Source organism: Lissotriton vulgaris, chromosome 7 (assembly GCF_964263255.1).
Source record: "Lissotriton vulgaris chromosome 7, aLisVul1.2, whole genome shotgun sequence".
NCBI classification, from domain to species: Eukaryota; Metazoa; Chordata; class Amphibia; order Caudata; family Salamandridae; genus Lissotriton; species Lissotriton vulgaris.
In genome coordinates this window covers 309,200,119-309,226,611 of record NC_141695.1, presented here as the reverse complement: position 1 = coordinate 309,226,611, position 26,493 = coordinate 309,200,119, and the positions used below count along the sequence as shown (strand labels likewise).

The following is a 26,493-nucleotide window of genomic DNA, read 5'->3' as shown; positions in this document are numbered from 1 at the left end:
AATAATGAAAGTAGCCACTAATGTCCTGAGAGTGTCACCTCCAAGGTACCGAGGCAAAGTAAACCACCAAATGAACCCTGCCAGGTCACTGACAGGATTTCCAGAACTTGCATGATCCTCTGTGATCCAACACAGTAGTTATAGGATGAAAATAAAATCCTTTGGGCAGCACAGAATAGTATTTTTATGGTGTATTTGGAATACTAGGCAGTTTTAATTCAGTTGCTATCCTTCCCAGAGAGAACACCACAAATCCCTTCATAGTGTAGATTACAGATTTCCCGACTGTTAGCTTTCCACTGGGGCAGATCACAAATAGTGAGGAGCACAAGATGTGCCTGACCCAGTGTCATGTTAAGGATTCAGGGGGCCCTGAGCAAGACATCTTTTGTGGGGCCCTGTATGGTACAAATTGCATTTTAGTACCCATTTCCTACTAATTTAAGCCGGCATGATGCCGAATAATAGTGAATCACAGGTTAAACATTAACAGGGTCACAAAAACAGGAGAAATATGCAAAGGAGCAAATTCTTGGGAGCAGTGTCATATTAAGGATTTGAGGGGGAGGCTGGGCAAGACATGCTTTAATGAACTCTCTCCAAAACAGCTTTGCATTTGCCCATTTCTGCTAATCCAAGCCTCATGATGACAAACAATACTAAATAATGCATTAAAGATTGAGATGGAGAAATAGACAGATGTGAGATAGTAAGGCGAGCTCCTGGGCGTTTGCAGATATCGCCTTTGCCTTACAATGTCTCTGGCCCGACCATTTATTAAATAATCTACATCAAATCAAATCCATGTGATGTGCGAAAAGTACACATGGTTCTTTTGGCTACTATTATTTTTGGAACAAAGGCCTCTTGCTAGAGGTGAGAGCAGTCCATAATGAGGGAAAGGTGGAGAGCGCCGAAGGGCTGAAGAGATTTAAATAAAAGTTAATTTGTGGAGAGATATATAAAAGCTGAATTTCTCAAGGCTCGCAAATCAGAGAAGAGCTGTGATAAGACTGAACAAAGGGAGAACTACCAAATATATGCCATGCTTCTCCCCTGGAGGAACTTCTAAACATGCAGGTGGATGGCTCCTCATGTGTGAACTTCAAAGAGCAAGGGTCACTGGGATCCAAGAAACATTCTTGGGTTTGCATGGAGGGGTGAGGACAGAACTGCAATACAGGGTGAGTCAATTAATGATTGTGCTGTCAGGGCAGCAACCCACCAAGGGCATCATCTCTCGCCTTTCCGTGTGGAGGGTGCCAAACTGGATAAAGTTTAGGGCCATCGCCCAACTAGGGCTCACCAAACTGTTTCTCATTTGCCATTAGGACCATTAGGGTGGTTTGTGGTGGGAACCCCTCCTCAAAATTATGGCCTCCTGTGGCCTAGCAGGAGTAGGTGAAATCATGGAGCTTGAAGATTGTCTTGTTTCTGCCAACTTTATTTTTCAGCATCTTTCCTTATTCATGACGTATATGTAGACCGGCAGGCAGTATACTGCCTTTAGCATGATGCATGAATACTGCTCATGTCATCAGCTTCCATTCTTTTTCATTTTCATCATTTGACAGCCCTGCACAGGTTGTCATATGAAGCTTCTCTGATTACCCCTTTTTGGGTGCACTGTTTTGTAGTACACAGCACCCTGCATCCCTTCTGGCTAGGAGGGTGCTGTTTAGCTTCCTTTGGGGCAGATTTACAAGCCCTTTGCGCTGCCAGTACGTCACATTTTGCGACGCACTGGCAGCCCATTTCTCTGCCCCATATTTACAAGGACAGGAAAAGCCAATCTGCGTAACTTTTCCTCTCCTTGTAAATACGGCCCTTTTACATGCAGCACTTTGCTTGAAAGGGACGTTCCATGAGTGTTGCTGTGGGTGTTCCCATGCAACACCCATGGAACCATGGAACCAGACACATTTCCAGATTTACAAGTATTCGTAAACCTGGAAATGCGTCAGTGTGCAACGTCACCTTAGGGGTGGCGTAGCGAGGCTCAACGAGGAGAAATGTTTTCATCCTCCGGTTTTCCTCTTTCAATGCGTGCTGCATTCTACAACACGCATTGCAGGAAGGCGCCCCTTCCCGCACGAAAACAATCTCCCCATGACGCAGGCATTCTTGCACCGTGGTGCAAGGGTGCCTGCGCATGACAGCTGTTTGTGCGCCAGGGCAGGGGAGAGGACATGAATGTGACATATCATTGTAAATATGGTGCATTCCTGTACTCTGAAAGTGCTGCAGCCTGGCGCAGCCAAATGGCCTGTGATGCCATGTTGCGGCACCTTCTTGTAAATCTGCCTCTAAATCTTTTAGGTTCAGCCACGTCCAAACTGAACTACATGAAACACAGACCATCCAGATAAATCCCTTCATCTTTCCTCTTTTGTTTCCCCTTCCATTCTCCCTTTGATACACCTGTCTCTCACACCTCCGTCTCTATCACCCTCTCCACCGCAAGAAGGCAAGAAAGGAGCAGCTTTCTAGTAAACCATCCACCACATCAAAATGCTTCCCACAGTGCATCCCAACACATATAACCAGTGGTTTGAGCTGGTGAGTGCGGGAGGGCCCCATGGGGACTCATCTCGCTTCCACATACCTGAGCATCTATCCAAGAGATATAGAATTGATGCAGAATTTAATCGCAGCAAATTCAAGCAAAGACTGTACTGCTGTTAGACTTCCTCATTAATATAACGGCACACACACAGGCACATGAACACATATGCACACGGATAGTTTAATGCGATAAGAGCTGGGCACGGGGAAGAAAGAACAATGCAGAGAAATGATTGGAATCCTCAACACGTGGACCTTCACTGACCTCGCAGAATCGGCGGGAAATACATTCTTTTTTGTAATGGCATCTCAGCGTGTTAATGCAGTTACTGACCATGTCTTTGTGTGTAACCAACCACAGAACTGAATCCCGGTTCGTGCACTGGGTAGTAGTGATGTATTTTTAGTGCAATGAGGTACCATCCCATTACAGAAAGCACTGAGAATATGAAAGTAATTATTTTAACATTTTACTATGCACAATTTAAGATAGGCTGCAGCAGAATGTGCAGAGAGAGAAAGGGACAGATTTCAAACTTTCATGCAACGCAGCTGCCAAAGTTGCTGAGCTGCGTTGCATGAAAAGGAAGAGCAGGACAGCACCATATCTGTCTGCCTAGCGACACAAACATATCTTTGCACCACAGGACAAATGTAGGCGCTTAACATCTAGCATAGGTTACATTTCCTGTACAAAATTCTATGTTGATGCACACTTTAACACTTTCTCTCATTATATATGTGCTGTACAGTTCAGCACACATGTAATGTTTGAAAAGTTTGGAGAATATTTCTCCTTTTGAACGCCTGCCTTGAGGTTGCGTTATTTTGACTCCCATTGGGGCATATCAACAAGGGACTTATCTCTGCCTTTTTGGCTTTAAAAGCCAAAAAAGCAGGGATAAAACTATCGCCCTATTTACAAGTGGGGGCTAACATGCATTAGCACATGTTAGGACCTGTTTTCTTGACGCCTCGCTTTGCATCTCTAATAAGATGCAAAGTGGGCGTCACTGGGCAGTACTGCATGTAAATTATCACTGATGTGGACATCGCAATATTTACAAGGAGGCCCACGCATTTTAGCAGACGTTAGATGTTGGCAAAAACCGTGTTTTTCGCCAAAAACTAACATCTGCTAAGATTAAGCATGGGCGAATTTTGCGGATCTCGCGTTCGCGAATTTTGCGGATTTGCGGATTCGCAATCCGCAAAATCCGCGAATTCCCGCGAATTTTTTTTTTTTTTGTGTTCGCAATTGTTTCTTCCAGTTCGCGAGGATTTGGTACTAGTTCGCAATTGCGAACTTACTTGTCGGCTCGCAACGGTCGCGACTATGTTGTTTCTACGTCTGGTTCATCATCACAGCCTCCCAGCACCCTCTGTTTTACCACTGGCACCCTCTCTTTGACCCATGCCACCCTCTGTTACATCAATGCCACCCTCTGGTTCATCATCACTGTAGAAGATGGGGGGGAAAAGCAAGCCCACCTGCCCTGCTTGAACTGACATGAATTAATTTGGGGTTAGTTTATTAACAACACCTGCCCTGCCCCAACTGACAATAATGAATTAGGGGCTAATTAATGTGTCACTGAAAGAATTTAAAGTTCCAGCCTGGCACCTGCTTGTCTGCTCCTTTAGCTGTAAATCAGGACCTTTGTGGCATACAGTTAAGGTCAGAGCAGGGTCACACAATAGTTGCAAGCAGGCAACCGAATTCTGGAGGGCCCCCTCAGGAAGCACTACAAAGAATCGTTACAAATCATGAGGTTGACCTTTTGCACCTGCTCATTGCTTTTGCTTTTGCTGAAATCGTTTTTCGGTTTTTTTCGCGCTATTCGTGGGGCGCGGCGTCGTGCGAAACCGACCGCGGAAGCCGCCAATTCGTGCGAATGAGCATTTTATTTTTTTGCGGCTTGTTGTTTCGCGAGTTTTTTTGCAGTATTCGCGAGCCGCTTGCAGCGCAACACGCGAATTTACCCCAAGGTCGAGTACGGGCGCGGCCATTTTGTTTGCGTGACGTATTTCCGTTTCCGCCCGCTATGTATAATCTCGCGCAGTAAGCGCATTGCGAGTAGAGGTTCGCACGAGATCGCGCGGGAAATCTAGAGGTTCGCACGAGATCGCGAGGAAAATCTCGCGCGAACTTACTTTTGCGCTCGTGAACGGGCGCCGGCCATCTTGTTTTTCATTCATTTCCTGTGTCTGGGCATGGTGTTTAATCCTCTTGGTATCTTTGCCATCCTTTGCTTGTTTTCAGTTTTTTTTTTAACGATTTTGCTTCTTATCTATCCCTCTCTTTTCCTAGCTGTATATTTTTGTCTTTTCTGCTATTTTTCTTTACTTTTAAACTACTTTTTTAAACTCTTTTCTTTTCTTCTTCCCTATCCTATTCTTTCTTAATTTTCTACTTCTTCCTACCTTACCTGCCCAGACCATGGTCAAGCCAGGCGCCGTGAAGCTGCCCAGGCACTTGAGGGCCGCAGCGGCGGCGGGGAGTAGTGCTGGACCCAGTGGCAGGACAGCATGCGGGAGATTGAGGGGGGAGCAGGTGACGCGACGGGAGATCTTCAGCCCGGAGGAAGTGGGCGCGCTGGTCTACTTCGTCCAGCGGCGCCTGCCCAGGACCATCGCGGGAGGCGGCAGGATCGCGGCCGGCGGCTACAACATGCGGGAGCGCCGGAAGCGGTGGGAGAAGGTGTGCTGGGCCATATCCCACCTCTACGGGGTCCAGCGCACCTACAGCCAGGTCACCCATCGCTGGACGGACCTCCTGGACCGCGAGCGCGACCTGCTGGACCAGCTCGGCTTGGAGATCCCCGGGCTTGGTGAGTAGTAGTAGCCATTTAATCACTCACTACTATGATGTTTTCTCCTGCTCTGTGTTGTTGTATTGCAAATATTTGTTTTTTACATGGAGCAAGCCAATAATGCCGCTGATGACGATTACATTGTAGTTAAATTATATTTCAAAATCTTCTGTGCATTTCAGGTGCACTGCTCTCCTTCTCAGTGGCGTTGCTACTATGCTTATTTGTTTTCTATTTCGTGGTCTCATTGGCCTGAGTAACTATTATGTATGAGTGTACTTTACAGAACTGCGTAATGCTAGACACTAGGGGGCAGATTACATTTACAAGCCCCTTGCGCCACGTTTACGTTGCCTTGCGTGACGCAACAGCGGCGTAAACGTGCCGCATCCCTGCGAGTCATTTACAGCATGACGCATCTAGGGAGATGCGTCATGTTATAAAGCCATGGGCCTGCACCACAATGGGTGCGTTCCTAGTACGCAGGGTGGGCGGTCCAGCGGCTGTGCGCCTCGCAAAATTGCCTGCGTGAAATGTACAAGATTTAACGCAGGCACTTCTGCGACGCTGCTACGTCAATTCAATTCCTTATGTCTGCTCGAAGCAGGCGAAAGGACTGACACAGCATGTTAAGTATTGGGTGGCCCTGAGCATTACTGGAGTTGCATTGTGTTGGCGACGTGACTCCAGCGATGCGCCGCTCTTACGTGACGAGATGCCTCACGCAAGTGCCTACCCTTGCGCCAGGGCGCGCCGCATTGTAAATGAGGCACATCTGCCGTGTCGCAAGGGTAGTTTTGCGTGACGCATTTGATCTGGCGCATCTCTGGAGATGCGCCAGAACGCGTAAGTAAGTATGCCCCTAAGGGGCAGAATTGCAATTACCGTCGCATCCCTGCAAAGTAGCAGGGATGCGCCATTAATTGTGCGGCCCGCTACCACCACCAAACATGGTGCGCCGTATTTGCAATGCGGCGCACCATGGGCCCAAAACGTCACCGAAGCTTTACTGCTGGAGTTGCGTCGCAACGATGGCGCAGCTCCATCAATGCTCTGGGGTACCCTATCTCCCCAATGCTGGGTCAAGCCGTACGTCTGCTTCAAGCAGGTGCAGGGTTTGTGTGACGCATCATTGTCCTAAAGGTGACTGATTGATATTTTGTAGATTTCCCTCAGCCACTATTAGGATGTGTTCCAGCGCAGGAATGCCCTCCCTTGCGCCGGAACGCCCCCTGATGGCGCAGGGCTTTATAACGGGATGCATCTCCCAAATGCGTCACGTTGTTATAATATTATACGCCGCACCATGGCGCCCTTTTTTGTTTAGCTGCTGCGTCACAAAAGTCACGCAAGAACGGCGCAAAAGAGCCGCAAGGGCTTAAATCTGCCCCTTCCTTTGTAACCCTGACAATAAGAAAAATAGTGGCGGTGGATTGATAGTTTGACTATTTAAATGACTGGTAATGTAGCAGGCAACTGTTAGTGTTGTCACTGATCTGACTGAAATCACAATGGAGTTTGTCTGTCACTTTGCGTCTTGCCTGCGGACTGCTGCCTGCCAGTCCTAGGTGAACGTTTCAGTACTTTGTTTAGTGAGTTACGTGACTTTCGAAGTCACAGGTCCGCAAATAAATGAAAAGTAACCATAATCAATATAATTTCGCAGAAATATTTTGTTATTGTTCTTTTGAAATGTTTGATTTGGTTGACATTGACAAGCAACAATCATCCATGTTTTCTGTTCTTTCTTTCATGTTGTACGTCAGCTCCCCCCAGGGGCGAGAGGAGGACACAGGAGCAGCAGGCGGCGGATGCTGTTCATCAACAGGGCCAGGATCGGGCAGGCGAGGGCTCCTCTGCTGGCCCCAGTAAGTTTTCATTTTAGACTAGTACCTATTTTTCCTAGCGTTCCTCATTTGACTTTTTTCAAAATTGTCTTTGCTCTTCTTGTAGACTGTATCTAAATTCTTATCCTGCCTCTACTATGACTCCCTGTGGTATTACTAGATTATTCTTATTAGTCTGTCTGTGTAGCTAACTAAGATTGCACGGTTGGCGAAACTCCCATGATTCTAGTCAGCAATAGCTCTATCAACTTAGTGCAGTCCTCTGGGATTGTCCATAATGTCTTTTGAAGTGTTCTATCTGGACTCATGCTTGCAAAAATTGCAAAACCTTTCGCTCAGTCACTCTAGTCTGGACCAAAAAACACAGATTGTATTTAAGTTTAAAAGCTTTATTAAAAGTAAACACATTTATTAAAATGAAGTCATAATAAAACTAAACGTTTAACTGATAATGGAAAAGTGGTTAGTGCTGACGATTAATTGAAGACATTTCTTGTGGTCGAGCCGAGCTCTCACCTGGTTTCAACTTGATCTTGTTGTTAGAAGTCCATCTTCTGTCTGTGTGGAGAAAAATGGTGCGTGTTAAAAAAACAGCCTTCATCAGTTGTGCCAAAAAGTGCAGCAAGACAACCTTCCCTGGAAAAAGGGACATTTTTTTTAACTTTAACGTAGACAGTCACAAATTACATTGTTTTCACATGTCTTCATTCCTAGACCAAATACTAGTGACTAGTGAGTGCTTTATTCTAACATTCTTAAATGTACTTTGTAGGTGGAACATCTGGTGGCGGGGCCAGTGTGGAGGTGGTGGTGCTCGACACGGAGGCGGAGGGCGATTCTTCAGGGGAGGAGGCGGCGGCGGCAGCTGTGAGAGTTGAGACGGTGGTGGTGGCGGCCAGAGGTAAGCTCTTATATATTCCTTACTTATTGAGATTGAAGACTAGCTGGGAAGGCAAGAATATGAGATGCATGGCTGGGTGAATGATGAAGCAATGATGGGTGGAAGGACAACAGCCTGGGTGGGTGACACAGAAACTGTATGTGTCCATATACCTGGATCATGCTACTATCTGACTCTTAGATAGCATATGTGTATCTAGAGCAGGGGTACTCCTAGTACGGCCCGCGGGCCGGTGGTGGCCCGGCAAGCCTTCGTTGGCGGTGCGCAGACCTTGCAGACAATCACTGCTCCCCCGGCCCCCACAGAGCAGAGGCTTTTTTGTATTTCACCTGTTAGCGCCCCTGCATCTCCACTCTGACAATCACTGCTCCCCCGGCCCCCACAGAGCAGAGTGGAGATGCAAGGCCACAAAGAGGTGAAATAGAACAAAGCCTCTGCTCTGTGGGGCCGGGCAAGCAGTGATTGTCAGGGTGGAGAAGCAGGGGCGCTAAAACAAACAAAGCCTCAATAATATGTTAATGGTCTTTTAAAGACCTGTTAAGTACTTTGGTGTTGTTGTCTGTGTGTGCGCGTTGAGGAAGCGGTCTCAACCCGGGCTGAAGGCTGACACAGATAGACACACACACAGTGAGATGACAGAGGGGGAGGGAGAGGGAGGGCAGGAGGGAGAGAGAGATGGAGGGAGGGCAGGAGGGAGAGCAGGAGGGAGAGAGATGTATGTAAATGCTGGGTCTGGTGGCTCAGTGGATGAGGGCATCTGCTGCAGGGACCTGTGTGCAACCTCATGGTCACAAGTTATCGTTTTGCTTTAGCCCCGCCCCCTCTGACTCCGCCCCCACCAGTGCGGCCCTCGGCCCCAAACTACACTGTAAATGTAGCCCCTGAGAGAAAGTTTGTGAGTACCCATGATCTAGAGAGAGTAGATGGTCAGTGGATGAACTAAGTGTAACTTTGAAGAGCATGTAACACTGCACCCGCACGTCCGTTCCAGTGTAGGAAAGGCAAGGAAAAGAACTTTTAATTTTGTCCAAATACTACCATAAATAGTAGCAGTAGTTTGTATTGCAAGCACTGCATAGATCCGGTTATTATGGTGGCCACTCCCTACCTCTCTTAATAAGTTTAGTAGTACTCAGTCATTCATGTGTGGATGTATCACTGGTCACTCAATAAAAAGCAAAGCACCTAAAGTCATCCCATATATAAGCAAAAACATCCCATGTGAAGTGATAGATAATCAGATTATTTATCTTCTTCAATTTTCCATTTCTAGTACTCATTTCCACTGTAGGGTGAAAGTTAAATTAATTAAGCAGTAGCCCTTGAGTTGTAACAGAGTATTCTCAGTGCCACCCGTAATAGAAAAGTAAGAGATTCACCACCTGCATGTACTGGACGGGTACAGTAACGCAACGGCAACGCAAGTCTAGGTCACTCCTCATGGCGTGCGTCTCTTTTTCTCGGGTGCAAGTTTACCGCACTGGCATTATGCCGGCTTGCAGAAAATAACGTACCAATTTTCCAAAACAAGAGATAAGAAGAAGAATAAGACTGGTGTACTTTCATAGTCGACTCCAATGGAAGTCCACAGTGCTCGTAGAATTTGTTCCTTAAACTCCCACTAATGTTAGAGCAAGGATGAAGAAGTGTGAGGTTAGATAGATACTGGCCTCAATAGTTATGTAATGCGCTTGCAAGTTGCTAGTTGTACTGCAGCACAAATTTCTGCTGAATGATTGAGTTTATCTTAAAGAGCATTGGTTACAGACTGAGGGGCATATTACCAACAACTAGCGATAATTTTTGTCTCTAACTTGTTTGGAGACAAAAATTATCGCCGCACATCGGCGATTTTTATCGCAGATAAACCTTGCTATTAGCAAGGTTTATCGCAAATGCGATAAAAAACGGCCGCAATGCATGAATATCGCTGAAAAGTCAGCGATATTCATGCATTATCGAGCAAATGCTCTTAGCCATGTTATCCACCTCCCATTGGATAACATGGCTAAGAACTGCTCAGGGCAGGTGTTAGCTTTTGGAGATATTCGCGCTTAGCGCGAATATCTCCAAAAGTTGGTAATAGGAGATAGCGATGTTAGGGACTGTTTCCAGTAGCTAATATCTTGGCACGCCCACTTTGCATGTCATTAGTGATAAATATCACTGACATGCAAAGCGGGGCCCAAGATGGTCGCTATCTCCTATTAGCTGTCACTAACTGGTGTTAGCGCCAGCTTGGTAATAGGGAGATAATTTTATCTCCGCTTTCTTGGCTTTTAAAGCCAAAAAAGCGGAGATAAACCCCCTTGATAATATGCCCCTGAGTCTTTCTTTCTTCATATAGGTTCTCCTTCCAAACGAACAAGGAGGAAGGAGCTGGCTAGAGCGGCCTGGCAACGGAGGATCGAGGCCACTGTTGCGGAATATCGGCGGCTGGTGGCCCTGGAGGACGTGGAAAGTGTGCAGTCGACAACTACAACAACGTCGTCTGCATCGGCCTCCGTGGCCCCACGGGCTGCCACCCAGCACAGTGGTCCACCGAGACTGAGCCGGGCTGCCAAAGGCAAACGCCACCTCCGAGCAGCAAGGCCAACAGCTGCCTCTCACAGGCCTTGCACCTGCAAGGCAGTGAAGGCACGCCTGCGCCGCACTACCCTGATGGTGTCCCGCCTTCAGCAGGAGCTCGCCTTGCTCCGCGAGGAGCATGATGCCCTGGCCCAAAAAGTTAACAGCATCCACCCATAGTGTCCCTTGCCCCTTTTTTAGAGACTTTTGGGGGGTGGGAATTGGGAGTTGGGTTTTTGGGGACTTTTGAAGGACAATCGTTGGGGTTAGGGAGGGTCTTGCGGGAGATTATTTTGTTAGGGATATAAATATACTTTTTCAAACTTTATCTGAGCATACCTGTTTTTTACTGCTTGCCTGGTCGGTGGGGGTTTAACGTTGACTGTTTTCCTGAAAGTTTAGTTCCATTTTCTTCCTTTAAGTGTAAATGCCCAAATGTTTTCAACACTAAGTGCCTCTCACAGACTAAGTGAAGTGAATCCAAGAGTCCTAGGACTTTAGTAGGACTACCTTCAGTCTCTCGTCTCTCGTACTAATACTCCATTATACCCCCAAACCACCAAACGCTTATCTTACCTGTAATTTGTGTTTGAAAGTAGGGCTAGACCCAGGGCTGGCTCCACGGGAAACACCGAATAACGTTGGCAATCTTGGTCGGATAAAATTTCCTCATAGCGGTGGTACTAGTGGTGTGACACAGTGGCAGTTGCATGCCTATGAAAAAAAAGAAAATGAAATCTGGTTTGTCCTCCTGAGCAATTCAACGGTACAACTGAGAATATAGCAGGTGACAGAAGTACAGTAGAGCAGTGCCACATTGTAGCCTAACAAATGGTAAAGTATAACTACTAATTCGGTTGAAGTTCTTTCACATTAGCAATGGTTCTTTGTCAAGCAGAGTAAGAATATATCATCGACAACTGTGGAAAGAAAGAATGCGACAGTACAGGGCCTGTGTGGAATTATTGATAACGATATTCAACATAAGGTCTCTGTAGCCAGATACCAGAGAGCCTTGCTGGTCACTATAAATCCATTCACAACAACACTCAATGGGGTTGGTCTGGAAGGTGTCAGGTTTACTCCCCGTGATCCAGTCGATGCAAATATGGTTCCACCTCCAAATGTCACCAACACCCAGAAGTGTAAACACAGGGTGTTCGAGGCATTAGGCGGGGGAGAAAAATAACAAACTAAAATAAAAAATGTGGGATGGGTAAAGGTAGGGTCAGCAGGGAAAGGATACCTGTAACAGAAGACAAGACAGGCATCAGTGAAGTGCTGTCCTAACATACAAGGGTACTCTCATATAGTCTCACTAAATAGTCTGCAAGTCTCCCGCCTACTCATGGGAAATGTAGTTTCATAGTACGGTAGGCGCTTAGGGGCTGCGTAACCTGACAGAAGGTATAGTAGATAGAAAAGGAGAAATTGCTTTTTTTCTAGGTGTCCCCTCACTCACCAGGGTTGCCCCTTGGTGACATGCTTCATCATTGGGGCCATCCCAGTCCTCTACGGCCTGGGGCGTGCTGCGACTTGCGAATTACGTAGGAGCACTTACAAATGACTATGTGTGGTGCAGATAGTGGAGTGGACTAAGTGATGTGTTTTAAGGGATCAATGTAGAAGCCGAGAGAGAGCCAAGAAATGCAGTCACAGTCAGAGAAAAAGGCAAGGGATACTGTATCTATGTGGTTGTAGTGGTCCTGTTGGAAGTGGTAAGTAAGTTGCCCGCAGAAAAAAAATCCTCCTATTAGCGGCACTCCTCCATTGCAGCCGACGCTTCGTCCACCGATGTTGGTCACCAGAAGACACCCTGTCCACTGCCTGCCTGATGCTGAATTGTGGCTCGCTACTGTGAAGCCTGACTCCATCCTTTTTTCCCCATTGCAGAGACTGAAACCCGGCCTGTAATTATTCAACGAAAAACAGGAAGTGATATAATATTACAACACCACTGATAAATAAATATAAGGTATGTAGGCTGTGGAGTGCAAAAAGTCACAATTTGTTTTTCCTAGTAGACAGTACAATGTTTTTGAAAGTGCGTACTCTGAGTCACCTTTTGAAGGATAAATAAGTATGGGCAAATTAATGTAGCGGATCTTGCCCCTCAAGCTAGGTGTACTGTAAACTGTGTTTTAGAACAAAATTAGATCTTCCTAGCAGTGCTCCCACCCAGACCCTTACTAAAGCCAGTCGCAAAAATGTAGAAGACCCCCAATCAAATCTCAAAAAACGAGGCCTAGCAGAAAACTGGTGACAAAACTTACTTTGAAAGTAAAAGTAGGCCGAAGTACCCTAATTACCCATTACCCACCGTGGATTGCATTCAAACCACTTGCAAGCAACCAAGCAAAAGTAGCCATAGCCAGCATCGCTCCAAGACTCGAAATCCCCCCCACTCAAACACATGCAATAGAAATACTGCTAACCCTAACGAACCCTAAGTTAAGAATAGTGGCAAAGGCTTTCTTTAACTATGCCAAATCCCCCCTTTCCCACCATGGATTTTCTTCAAATGACTTGCAACCAAAATTACACATTCTCACGAGTGCTCTAAGACCCCAGAACTCAGTTTGAAAAATCTAGAACACCCCGAAACACATGCAATCCTGCTGCTAGGGCTAACCCTAACGAACCCTAAGTTACAAAAAGTGCCAAAACTAAAGGCTTTTCCGCGCGGATTTTGTCCCAACCACTTCTACCCGGTATTAGACCTTCCCAGGAATGCCCCAAGACCCGGCAACCCACCCGCCAAGAAGCATAACACCCCCAAACAGGCCAAAAGCAAAATCTCATACTTGCAATATTTCTGGGCCTTCGGTCCAAACGCGCTGCGTAGCTAGGCCATAAGTCGGGGTTGGCACGACGGATTTCCTGAAAAGCAAATGCAATCAAGATTAGAGTGTCCCAGCAGTGCTCCCAGACCACGAAACTCACCCGCAAACAGACGGAACCCCCCCTAAGAGCACCTCAAAGGCAAGCAAGTCATCAAAAACACAAAAAAAATTCCGCCTGGGATTTGGTCCAAAACACTTTTATCCGGTATTAGAGCTTCCCAGCAATGGCCCCAGAGCCGTCAACCCAGGAGAAGACGAGTAGAAGACCCCCAAACAGCCAAAGAGCAAAAGTACAAAAATGGGGACTTAGTCAATTTTTCACAAATTTCCCAAATCACTCCGCGCGCGCTCTGCAGCTAGGCCCTAAGTCCCCTCTGCCACCATGGATTTGCTTCAAACCTCTTGCAAAGTAAAGTATATATAGCCAGCAGTGCTCCCAGACCACGAAACTCACCCACAAACACCAGGAAGCCCCCCAAACAGGCCCCCGAAAACGCTACATAGAGCAAAATGTCAGAAATAGCCAAAAAAAAAATCGGCCTGGATTTTGTCCCAACCACTTCTACCCGGTATTAGACCTTCCCAGGAATGCCCCAAGACCCGTCAACTCACCCGCCAAGAAGCATAACACCCCCAAACAGGCCAAAAGCAAAATCTCATACTTGCAATATTTCTGGGCCTTCGGTCCAAACGCGCTGCGTAGCTAGGCCATAAGTCGGGGTTGGCACGACGGATTTCCTGAAAAGCAAATGCAATCAAGATTAGAGTGTCCCAGCAGTGCTCCCAGACCACGAAACTCACCCGCAAACACCAGGAAGCCCCCCAAACAGGCCCCCGAAAACGCTACATAGAGCAAAATGTCAGAAATAGCCAAAAAAAAAATCGGCCTGGATTTTGTCCCAACCACTTCTACCCGGTATTAGATCTTCCCAGGAATGCCCCAAGACCCGTCAACCCACCCGCCAAGAAGCATAACACCCCCAAACAGGCCAAAAGCAAAATCTCATACTTGCAATATTTCTGGGCCTTCGGTCCAAACGCGCTGCGTAGCTAGGCCATAAGTCGGGGTTGGCACGACGGATTTCCTGAAAAGCAAATGCAATCAAGATTAGAGTGTCCCAGCAGTGTTCCCAGACCACGAAACTCACCCACAAACACCAGGAAGCCCCCCAAACAGGCCCCCGAAAACGCTACATAGAGCAAAATGTCAGAAATAGCCCAAAAAAAAATCGGCCTGGATTTTGTCCCAACCACTTCTACCCGGTATTAGACCTTCCCAGGAATGCCCCAAGACCCGTCAACCCACCCGCCAAGAAGCATAACACCCCCAAACAGGCCAAAAGCAAAATCTCATACTTGCAATATTTCTGGGCCTTCGGTCCAAACGCGCTGCGTAGCTAGGCCATAAGTCGGGGTTGGCACGACGGATTTCCTGAAAAGCAAATGCAATCAAGATTAGAGTGTCCCAGCAGTGCTCCCAGACCACGAAACTCACCCGCAAACACCAGGAAGCCCCCCAAACAGGCCCCCGAAAACGCTACATAGAGCAAAATGTCAGAAATAGCCAAAATAAAAATCGGCCTGGATTTTGTCCCAACCACTTCTACCCGGTATTAGACCTTCCCAGGAATGCCCCAAGACCCGTCAACCCACCCGCCAAGAAGCATAACACCCCCAAACAGGCCAAAAGCAAAATCTCATACTTGCAATATTTCTGGGCCTTCGGTCCAAACGCGCTGCGTAGCTAGGCCATAAGTCGGGGTTGGCACGACGGATTTCCTGAAAAGCAAATGCAATCAAGATTAGAGTGTCCCAGCAGTGCTCCCAGACCACGAAACTCACCCACAAACACCAGGAAGCCCCCCAAACAGGCCCCCGAAAACGCTACATAGAGCAAAATGTCAGAAATAGCCAAAAAAAAAATCGGCCTGGATTTTGTCCCAACCACTTCTACCCGGTATTAGACCTTCCCAGGAATGCCCCAAGACCCGTCAACCCACCCGCCAAGAAGCATAACACCCCCAAACAGGCCAAAAGCAAAATCTCATACTTGCAATATTTCTGGGCCTTCGGTCCAAACGCGCTGCGTAGCTAGGCCATAAGTCGGGGTTGGCACGACGGATTTCCTGAAAAGCAAATGCAATCAAGATTAGAGTGTCCCAGCAGTGCTCCCAGACCACGAAACTCACCCGCAAACACCAGGAAGCCCCCCAAACAGGCCCCCGAAAACGCTACATAGAGCAAAATGTCAGAAATAGCCAAAAAAAAAAATCGGCCTGGATTTTGTCCCAACCACTTCTACCCGGTATTAGACCTTCCAAGGAATGCCCCAAGACCCGTCAACCCACCCGCCAAGAAGCATAACACCCCCAAACAGGCCAAAAGCAAAATCTCATACTTGCAATATTTCTGGGCCTTCGGTCCAAACGCGCTGCGTAGCTAGGCCATAAGTCGGGGTTGGCACGACGGATTTCCTGAAAAGCAAATGCAATCAAGATTAGAGTTTCCCAGCAGTGCTCCCAGACCACGAAACTCACCCACAAACACCAGGAAGCCCCCCAAACAGGCCCCCGAAAACGCTACATAGAGCAAAATGTCAGAAATAGCCCAAAAAAAATCGGCCTGGATTTTGTCCCAACCACTTCTACCCGGTATTAGACCTTCCCAGGAATGCCCCAAGACCCGGCAACCCACCCGCCAAGAAGCATAACACCCCCAAACAGGCCAAAAGCAAAATCTCATACTTGCAATATTTCTGGGCCTTCGGTCCAAACGCGCTGCGTAGCTAGGCCATAAGTCGGGGTTGGCACGACGGATTTCCTGAAAAGCAAATGCAATCAAGATTAGAGTGTCCCAGCAGTGCTCCCAGACCACGAAACTCACCCGCAAACACCAGGAAGCCCCCCAAACAGGCCCCCGAAAACGCTACATAGAGCAAAATGTCAGAAATAGCCAAAAAAAAAATCGGCCTGGATTTTGTCCCAACCACTTCTACCCGGTATTAGATCTTCCCAGGAATGCCCCAAGACCCGTCAACCCACCCGCCAAGAAGCATAACACCCCCAAACAGGCCAAAAGCAAAATCTCATACTTGCAATATTTCTGGGCCTTCGGTCCAAACGCGCTGCGTAGCTAGGCCATAAGTCGGGGTTGGCACGACGGATTTCCTGAAAAGCAAATGCAATCAAGATTAGAGTGTCCCAGCAGTGTTCCCAGACCACGAAACTCACCCACAAACACCAGGAAGCCCCCCAAACAGGCCCCCGAAAACGCTACATAGAGCAAAATGTCAGAAATAGCCCAAAAAAAAATCGGCCGGGATTTTGTCCCAACCACTTCTACCCGGTATTAGACCTTCCCAGGAATGCCCCAAGACCCGTCAACCCACCCGCCAAGAAGCATAACACCCCCAAACAGGCCAAAAGCAAAATCTCATACTTGCAATATTTCTGGGCCTTCGGTCCAAACGCGCTGCGTAGCTAGGCCATAAGTCGGGGTTGGCACGACGGATTTCCTGAAAAGCAAATGCAATCAAGATTAGAGTGTCCCAGCAGTGCTCCCAGACCACGAAACTCACCCGCAAACACCAGGAAGCCCCCCAAACAGGCCCCCGAAAACGCTACATAGAGCAAAATGTCAGAAATAGCCAAAATAAAAATCGGCCTGGATTTTGTCCCAACCACTTCTACCCGGTATTAGACCTTCCCAGGAATGCCCCAAGACCCGTCAACCCACCCGCCAAGAAGCATAACACCCCCAAACAGGCCAAAAGCAAAATCTCATACTTGCAATATTTCTGGGCCTTCGGTCCAAACGCGCTGCGTAGCTAGGCCATAAGTCGGGGTTGGCACGACGGATTTCCTGAAAAGCAAATGCAATCAAGATTAGAGTGTCCCAGCAGTGCTCCCAGACCACGAAACTCACCCACAAACACCAGGAAGCCCCCCAAACAGGCCCCCGAAAACGCTACATAGAGCAAAATGTCAGAAATAGCCAAAAAAAAAATCGGCCTGGATTTTGTCCCAACCACTTCTACCCGGTATTAGACCTTCCCAGGAATGCCCCAAGACCCGTCAACCCACCCGCCAAGAAGCATAACACCCCCAAACAGGCCAAAAGCAAAATCTCATACTTGCAATATTTCTGGGCCTTCGGTCCAAACGCGCTGCGTAGCTAGGCCATAAGTCGGGGTTGGCACGACGGATTTCCTGAAAAGCAAATGCAATCAAGATTAGAGTGTCCCAGCAGTGCTCCCAGACCACGAAACTCACCCGCAAACACCAGGAAGCCCCCCAAACAGGCCCCCGAAAACGCTACATAGAGCAAAATGTCAGAAATAGCCAAAAAAAAAAATCGGCCTGGATTTTGTCCCAACCACTTCTACCCGGTATTAGACCTTCCAAGGAATGCCCCAAGACCCGTCAACCCACCCGCCAAGAAGCATAACACCCCCAAACAGGCCAAAAGCAAAATCTCATACTTGCAATATTTCTGGGCCTTCGGTCCAAACGCGCTGCGTAGCTAGGCCATAAGTCGGGGTTGGCACGACGGATTTCCTGAAAAGCAAATGCAATCAAGATTAGAGTTTCCCAGCAGTGCTCCCAGACCACGAAACTCACCCACAAACACCAGGAAGCCCCCCAAACAGGCCCCCGAAAACGCTACATAGAGCAAAATGTCAGAAATAGCCCAAAAAAAATCGGCCTGGATTTTGTCCCAACCACTTCTACCCGGTATTAGACCTTCCCAGGAATGCCCCAAGACCCGGCAACCCACCCGCCAAGAAGCATAACACCCCCAAACAGGCCAAAAGCAAAATCTCATACTTGCAATATTTCTGGGCCTTCGGTCCAAACGCGCTGCGTAGCTAGGCCATAAGTCGGGGTTGGCACGACGGATTTCCTGAAAAGCAAATGCAATCAAGATTAGAGTGTCCCAGCAATGCTCTCAGACCACGAAACTCACCCACAAACAGACGGAACCCCCCCTAAGAGCACCTCAAAGGCAAGCAAGTCATCAAAAACACAAAAAATTTTCCGCCTCGGATTTGGTCCAAACCACTTTTAGTGCTTCCCAGCAATGGCCCCAGACCCGTCAACTCACCTGCAAAGAGGTAGAACAACACCCCCACAAGTGCTGAGTCTTTCTTCATTGGGCGTAAACCAGCCCTCTGCTTTGATGGAAATAGGAGTCTGGAGGAGGAGGATAGAGGAGCATGTTCTTCTGAACTTGTGAACCTGAGGAATGCAGACTGCGGCACCTTCAAATAAATTAGCAAACAAGTGAAGACAGTTCTGCTGATGGGCTTGTTTTTGTGATTATCTGATTAAAGTTTGAATTATATTAACTGTGCACAACAAAGAAAGACAGACACACAGGAATAAAAGTGAATAAGGATGAAAAAGAAAGTTATTGATTCGTTGTCTCATTTTCAGGGCTCGAAGTCGGTATCACGGTCCAGGAATAAGAATAAGGCTTCGTCATCATACTCTGCGAATTCAGCCAGGGTGAGGTCAGTGCCACCTGACAGAGTAGAAATTCCCTCATCTATGTTGCTGGCCACCTCCTCTTCATCCGGCACGCTCTCTCGTACTCTGAAATCTGGTGGTATGAGGTGCTGATTCATCTTGATCATTGTTAACCTCTCCACATTTTTGGGCGAGAGGCGGCTCCGTTTGGGAGTTACAATCCCACCAGCCGCACTGAAAACCCGTTCAGAAGACACACTTGCGAGTGGGCAAGACAAGTAGTTTAAAGCCAGGTTGGTGAGCTGTGGCCACAATTCTTTTTTCCCATGCCAATACGCCAATGGGTCAGAATTAACATAGACCTCTGTGGAGTCATTCAGATAGTCCTTCACCATCGACTCAAGGTCCTCCTCCAAGGTTCCTCCACTTTGCGTAGCTCTTGCTGTGCCTCTGACCTTTTGAGAACCAAACCCACGCAGAGCTAGCCAATCCTCTTCAGCCTCCAATGTTTCTGTTGTCTTTCGTGCAGATGATCCGGTTGCCGGTGTCTTTAACGGCTGAGAGGTCACTTGTGCCACAGCCACAGGTGCAGAAGTGGATTGTTTTGACTGGGGATGGCCTGCTGATGTACTGCCATTTCCTTCAATTTCCAGCCGTTCTGTTTCAAACTTCTTGGCTGACAAGGCTAGCCAACGTTTGTACTTTGTAACATCTTCATCACCAAAAGGAAAGAATGCTCTGCCTGCCAGCGCCTTTTTGTAGCGTGGATCCAGAATAGTAGCACAAATGTAATGCTGTTCTGAGTGGATCTTTTTAAGACGTTCATCACCTTGTAGGAGCTCTAATAATTGCTCAGCCAGAAGCAAAGAGTCTTTCTTTTTGTCATCTTTTCCAAACACAGAACACACCTCCTTCAGTTGGTCCTCCAGCATGTACAACAATGGGATAGCTTTTCCCAAATTAGAGTCCTCCTTGCTGACTGCACGCGTGAAGACCTCAAAAGGACGAAGCATGCGTGTTAGGCTTTCAACTATGTTCCATTGCGGCCCACCCATCCTCAGCTCCTCTATACCCTCTTTCAAGAAATATTGATCGAGTTCCGTATACTGCTCATACAGACGCTCAAGCATGTAGAAGGTTGAGTTCCAACGTGTTACCACCTCCTGGATGAGTGCTTTCACTGGCATTTGACATTGATATAGCATGCTCCTCAGCTGCTTCCGGGCCTTAAAAGAATGCCTGAAATGCTTGCAAATTTTTCGGCAGTTCTCCAATACACTGTACGCTGCACTGCGTTTATTACCCAAGAATTTTTGGACAACCAGGTTTATACAGTGCGCCAAACACGGCACTCTGAAATAGTAACCGTCCCTCATGGCCTTAACTATATTGGCGCCATTGTCCGTGGAAACATAACCAACCTTGCGTTTTAGTGGGGACAGACAGTTAAGGACCTTTGTGTTAAAGACATCCAAAATGTTTTCTGCTGTGTGACGTTTCTCCAAACCAAACATGGCTAGTGTTGCATGTTTCCGAGCACCTTTAAAAACAATGTTAGTGTCAACACCTGAGTTTAGCTTTGCTTTAGCCCCTGAAAAAGAGACCCAGTGTGCAGTGATGCACATGTAATCAGCGCCTGCGCCACTGGTCCACATGTCTGTTGTCAGATGTATAGTGTGAACAGCACTCTTCTGCAAAGCTGCCCCAATCACCTTCAGAACATCTTCATGTAGTGCTGGAACCGCAACTCGGGCAAAATAGAACCGGCTAGGAACCTTCCATTTAGGGCAGAGCGCTGTCACTAATTCTAGAAAACCAACCCCTTCTACAAAAGAAAAAGGGAGAAGGTCCAGAGCTAGCATTTTAGCCAGCTTAGTGTTATACAGACGGGTCATTGGGTGGTTGCGTTCATATTGCGCTTCTGTAAACAACATCTTTTTAATGTTGCCCTGGACCAATGATTTACGGGATGATGATGATCTCTTCGACCCAGTTACGCTCGCTGATGAACTTTTCCGCATTGATGTCTCACTCTCTCCCACACTCTTAGTGTGGCTCCCATGGGGTGTGCTGCTGACATGGGAACTGGGTGTAAGTGAAGTGTTTGAATCGTCTTCTTCTACCTCCTCGTCATCAGCAGATGACAAATCAACGTTTTCATTACGTGCAATTCCGGCTTTCTTGACCGCCTCTAGGTGCGGAAACCATTGGACAGCGTGCCTTCTCTCAAGATGACCTCTCTGGCCTCCGGTACCATAGTTAGAACCAAGCTTACCACGACTAAATCGAAGCTTACAAAGGCTACAAATGGCTACGTTTTCCTTTTTTGGGCAAACACTAAAGAAGTCCCAAACTGGAGACTTGAAATGTCTTCGGGGGCCGGAGGAGGCGGCGATACTGGTGGTGGTGGTCCTGCTGCTAATGACAGATGAAGTGGAGGATGTGGATTGCCGAACTTCAGTACGTTTTGCACTTTCACCACCACGAATTGAGGTCGAGGACGAGGTGGGTACCTTCTTGCGAAGAAATATGGAAGCGGTAGGTTTTGGTGTACTACTTAACTCCAAATCTAATGATTCCATTTCCATTGCCTCCTCGCCGACATCATCATCACGCTCAGCAGCTTCTCGGGATAGGGTCAAAATGTCTCTTTGCTGCATGCCCGGTGGGGCTGCAGTGACCTTTGTGATGACTGGCTCGTCGTCATCGTGAGAGGCTTCATCACCAGCAGTATCTGTCACTTCTTGTTGAGCCTCATCACACTCCATAGGTTTGAGTTTTTGGACGACCTTCCTTTTACGCTTAGGTACCGGTGTCAGATCATGGTGTGCCTCACTGTCAGACCGCAGTTGTGGTTCCCAAGCTGGATCTGTATCATCAGAAGGAGGTGGGCTTGAAGAAGATGTAGACACCCCCCTTGATCTTTTCCTTGCTAGGGATGTGGAAGACAATGAATGATCATCAGGAGGAGTGGCTTCCAATGATACCTCGGCTTCATTGTCGATTTCCTGATGTGCCCCTACTTCGGGAGGAACAACTATTGTGGGCACTTGTGAACCTCCATGCACCTTTGCTTGCGCATCTCCTTTTGCTGCCTCTCCTTCCACATGTACTTGGGCGTGTACTTGCACATGGTGTTGTTGTTGCGGCTGTGGTTGTTCAACACTTGTCAGATGAGTTACAACAACCTGTGTTGATTCAGGGACATTGCTGCTACTTTCTTGCGATGAGCCAACATCACTGGTCGATGGTGATTGGAGAAGTACACTGACTGCCTCTGAAGCACTCAAGGGCTTTGACTTAAGTTGGCGTGGTGGTGGAGGCACTGAACCCAATGGAGCAGGGGTGCTGCTCTCAGCTTGGTCCCCAGCAGATCCTGCTGCTGCAGGCGTACTTTTTTTTTTGCTCCCAAAAAAAGTGGCGGGTGGCACACCAGCCTCCTTGGTAACTTGCTTCTTCTGCTCCTTACTAGCAACTTTCTTGCTAGACGAGCTACGGAGAACTTTCTTTGGGGGCGGGGCCATCTTCTTCAGAGCAGGTCAGACAGCAGGCCGCAGTTGCACGAATTGTAGAGTTGTCTGAGGCCAGACGTGACGTCGCGTGACGTTATGCTGCACACACACACCGCTGCAGGACTTCTTCCTGGCACTGGTGGTTCTCTTGAGTCTTGTGCACCTAAAAAAAATGGAAGACAGAGGAACATCAGTTCAGTTATAGAGCACAAAAAAACCGAAAAACACTGCAAAATCAGCACAATCCCAATCCATCCATGCCCTCCATAATGTTTAAATTCAAGACAACCCACAGAAAGACTAGGCCCATGCAAGACTCACTACCCCTGGGCATAAATAAAGGTTGAAAAGTAGGCAAAATGGTTGGAGGCCTAACAACAAAGCCTGCATTTAAAATGGCCACTTGCCTGCCAGCACATGGCCAGTGCCTGTAGCTGCACTCAAAATGGCCACCAGCCACATGGCATGTCCCTCCCCATGAACACCCCCAAAAATCGAAAAACACTGCAAAATCAGCACAATCCCATTCCATCCATGGCCTCCATGATGTTTAAATTCAAGACAGCCCACAGAAAGACTAGGCCCATGCTAGACTCAAATACCCCTGGTGAAAAGGCCACAAGTACAGGCCCAAAAATCGAAAAACACTGCAAAATCAGCACAATCCCATTCCATCCATGGCCTCCATGATGTTTAAATTCAAGACAGCCCACAGAAAGACTAGGCCCATGCTAGACTCAAATACCCCTGGTGAAAAGGCCACAAGTACAGGCCCAAAAATCGAAAAACACTGCAAAATCAGCACAATCCCATTCAATCCATGGCCTCCATGATGTTTAAATTCAAGACAACCCACAGAAATACTAGGCCCATGCAAGACTCACTACCCCTGGGCATAAATAAAGGTTGAAAAGTAGGCAAAATGGTTGGAGGCCTAACAACAAAGCCTGCATTCAAAATGGCCACTTGCCTGCCAGCACATGGCCAGTGCCTGTAGCTGCACTCAAAATGGCCACCAGCCACATGGCATGTCCCTCCCCATGAACACCCCCAAAAATCGAAAAACACTGCAAAATCAGCACAATCCCATTCCATCCATGGCCTCCATGATGTTTAAATTCAAGACAGCCCACAGAAAGACTAGGCCCATGCTAGACTCAAATACCCCTGGTGAAAAGGCCACAAGTACAGGCCCAAAAATCGAAAAACACTGCAAAATCAGCACAATCCCATTCCATCCATGGCCTCCATGATGTTTAAATTCAAGACAGCCCACAGAAAGACTAGGCCCATGCTAGACTCAAATACCCCTGGTGAAAAGGCCACAAGTACAGGCCCAAAAATCGAAAAACACTGCAAAATCAGCACAATCCCATTCAATCCATGGCCTCCATGATGTTTAAATTCAAGACAACCCACAGAAATACTAGGCCCATGCAAGACTCACTACCCCTGGGCATAAATAAAGGTTGAAAAGTAGGAAAAATGGTTGGAGGACTAACAACAAAGCCTGCATTCAAAATGGCCACTTGCCTGCCAGCACATGGCCAGTGCCTGTAGCTGCACTCAAAATGGCCACCAGCCACATGGCATGTCCCTCCCCATGAACACACCCAAAAATCGAAAAACACTGCAAAATCAGCACAATCCCATTCCATCCATGGCCTCCATGATGTTTAAATTCAAGACAGCCCACAGAAAGACTAGGCCCATGCTAGACTCAAATACCCCTGGTGAAAAGGCCACAAGTACAGGCCCAAAAATCGAAAAACACTGCAAAATCAGCACAATCCCATTCCATCCATGGCCTCCATGATGTTTAAATTCAAGACAGCCCACAGAAAGACTAGGCCCATGCTAGACTCAAATACCCCTGGTGAAAAGGCCACAAGTACAGGCCCAAAAATCGAAAAACACTGCAAAATCAGCACAATCCCATTCAATCCATGGCCTCCATGATGTTTAAATTCAAGACAACCCACAGAAATACTAGGCCCATGCAAGACTCACTACCCCTGGGCATAAATAAGGTTGAAAAGTAGGCAAAATGGTTGGAGGACTAACAACAAAGCCTGCATTCAAAATGGCCACTTGCCTGCCAGCACATGGCCAGTGCCTGTAGCTGCACTCAAAATGGCCACCAGCCACATGGCATGTCCCTCCCCATGAACACACCCAAAAATCGAAAAACACTGCAAAATCAGCACAATCCCATTCAATCCATGGCCTCCATGATGTTTAAATTCAAGACAACCCACAGAAAGACTAGGCCCATGCAAGACTCACTACCCCTGGGCATAAATAAAGGTTGAAAAGTAGGCAAAATGGTTGGAGGCCTAACAACAAAGCCTGCATTCAAAATGGCCACTTGCCTGCCAGCACATGGCCAGTGCCTGTAGCTGCACTCAAAATGGCCACCAGCCACATGGCATGTCCCTCCCCATGAACACCCCCAAAAATCGAAAAACACAGCAAAATCAGCACAATCCCATTCCATCCATGGCCTCCATGATGTTTAAATTCAAGACAGCCCACAGAAAGACTAGGCCCATGCTAGACTCAAATACCCCTGGTGAAAAGGCCACAAGTACAGGCCCAAAAATCGAAAAACACTGCAAAATCAGCACAATCCCATTCCATCCATGGCCTCCATGATGTTTAAATTCAAGACAGCCCACAGAAAGACTAGGCCCATGCACCACTCACTACCCCTGGTGAAAAGGCCACAAGTACAGGCCCAAAAATCGAAAAACACTGCAAAATCAGCACAATCCCATTCCATCCATGGCCTCCATGATGTTTAAATTCAAGACAGCCCACAGAAAGACTAGGCCCATGCACCACTCACTACCCCTGGTCAAGGCCCCAACAACAGGTCAAAAATCGAAAAACACAAAATTTTACAACAAAAAAAAATCGAAAAACACAGAAAAATCAGCACAATCCCAATTCATCTATGGCCTCCATGATGTTTAAGTTCAAGACAACCCACAGAAAGAATCAGTCCACCCACCACTGAGTACCCCTGGGCAAAAGGCCCCAAAACAGCCCAAAAATCGAAAATCCCAAAATTTTAGTTGCAGCAACTGTAATGCCCCAAACAAACTTACTTGTAAAATTTCTAATCCAACAGTGATCCAAAGAAAGTCAAAAAGGCCTCAAATCCAAAGATCCAGCAGCATCCACAAAAAGTAATCCTTCCAGGTCCACATCCAAATGAAAAGTGACCAGGAGATGGACAAAGCACTGGGAGGAGCCTGCTGAACAGGAACAGGAAGTTGAAGACTATGGGGCACTTCCTTCCTCCCACCCCCCTGCCCCCTCCCCAAAATGGACTCCTCGCTAAAAAAGTGCAGGCAAATGTCAAACTAAGGAGTTATTCACATAAAAATCATCATTTCTAGAAGGTTTATGCTGCTTGCTGGTGGATTTCTTGTGCAGAATTGCAAATTTATATTTTCGCTCGCCGCATCTCAAATCTCGCAATTGCGAAGTACCGCGAGACGTGATCTCGCCGTACTCGCGTTGACAAACTATCGCTGGCAAGCCGCGATGACGTAATCGCGCTCGCCAATTCCCGCGGGATCACACAGCAAGATCCAAAATGGCGCAGCACTCGCAAACTATCGAAAAAAACAACTCGGCAAACGATGATAAACGCCGCGCGCCGCAAAAATTGTATCACCAACGCCGCGCGCCGCCAAAAAAATCCGCTGCGTGCGAATTTGCGGATTTTGCGGGAAATCCGCAAATCTCGCGGATTGCGGATTTCCCGAAAATCCGCAAAATCCGCGAGCGTAACGGATTTTCCGCCCATGCTTAGCTAAGATGCTGACTTTCGTATACTTAGCATTGGGGGTGGATTATGCTGATATGACCACAGGGTGGTATCAGCAAGGTCATCGCAGTTTTCCATGGAACATCGCTGGAAAACCAGCGATGTTCCATGGAGAACACCGCTATTGCTAGAATAATT

At 47.5% G+C, this 26,493-nt stretch overlaps 1 long non-coding RNA gene across 1 annotated transcript; it reads left to right on the top strand.

Moving 5' to 3' along the window:
* Positions 1-7,140: 7,140 nt before the first annotated feature.
* Positions 7,141-10,520, top strand: LOC147701438 (uncharacterized). The gene is made up of 3 exons (XR_015297181.1): positions 7,141-7,246; positions 7,998-8,126; positions 10,474-10,520. It is a non-coding gene; the product is annotated as an uncharacterized LOC147701438 (long non-coding RNA).
* Positions 10,521-26,493: the final 15,973 nt, after the last annotated feature.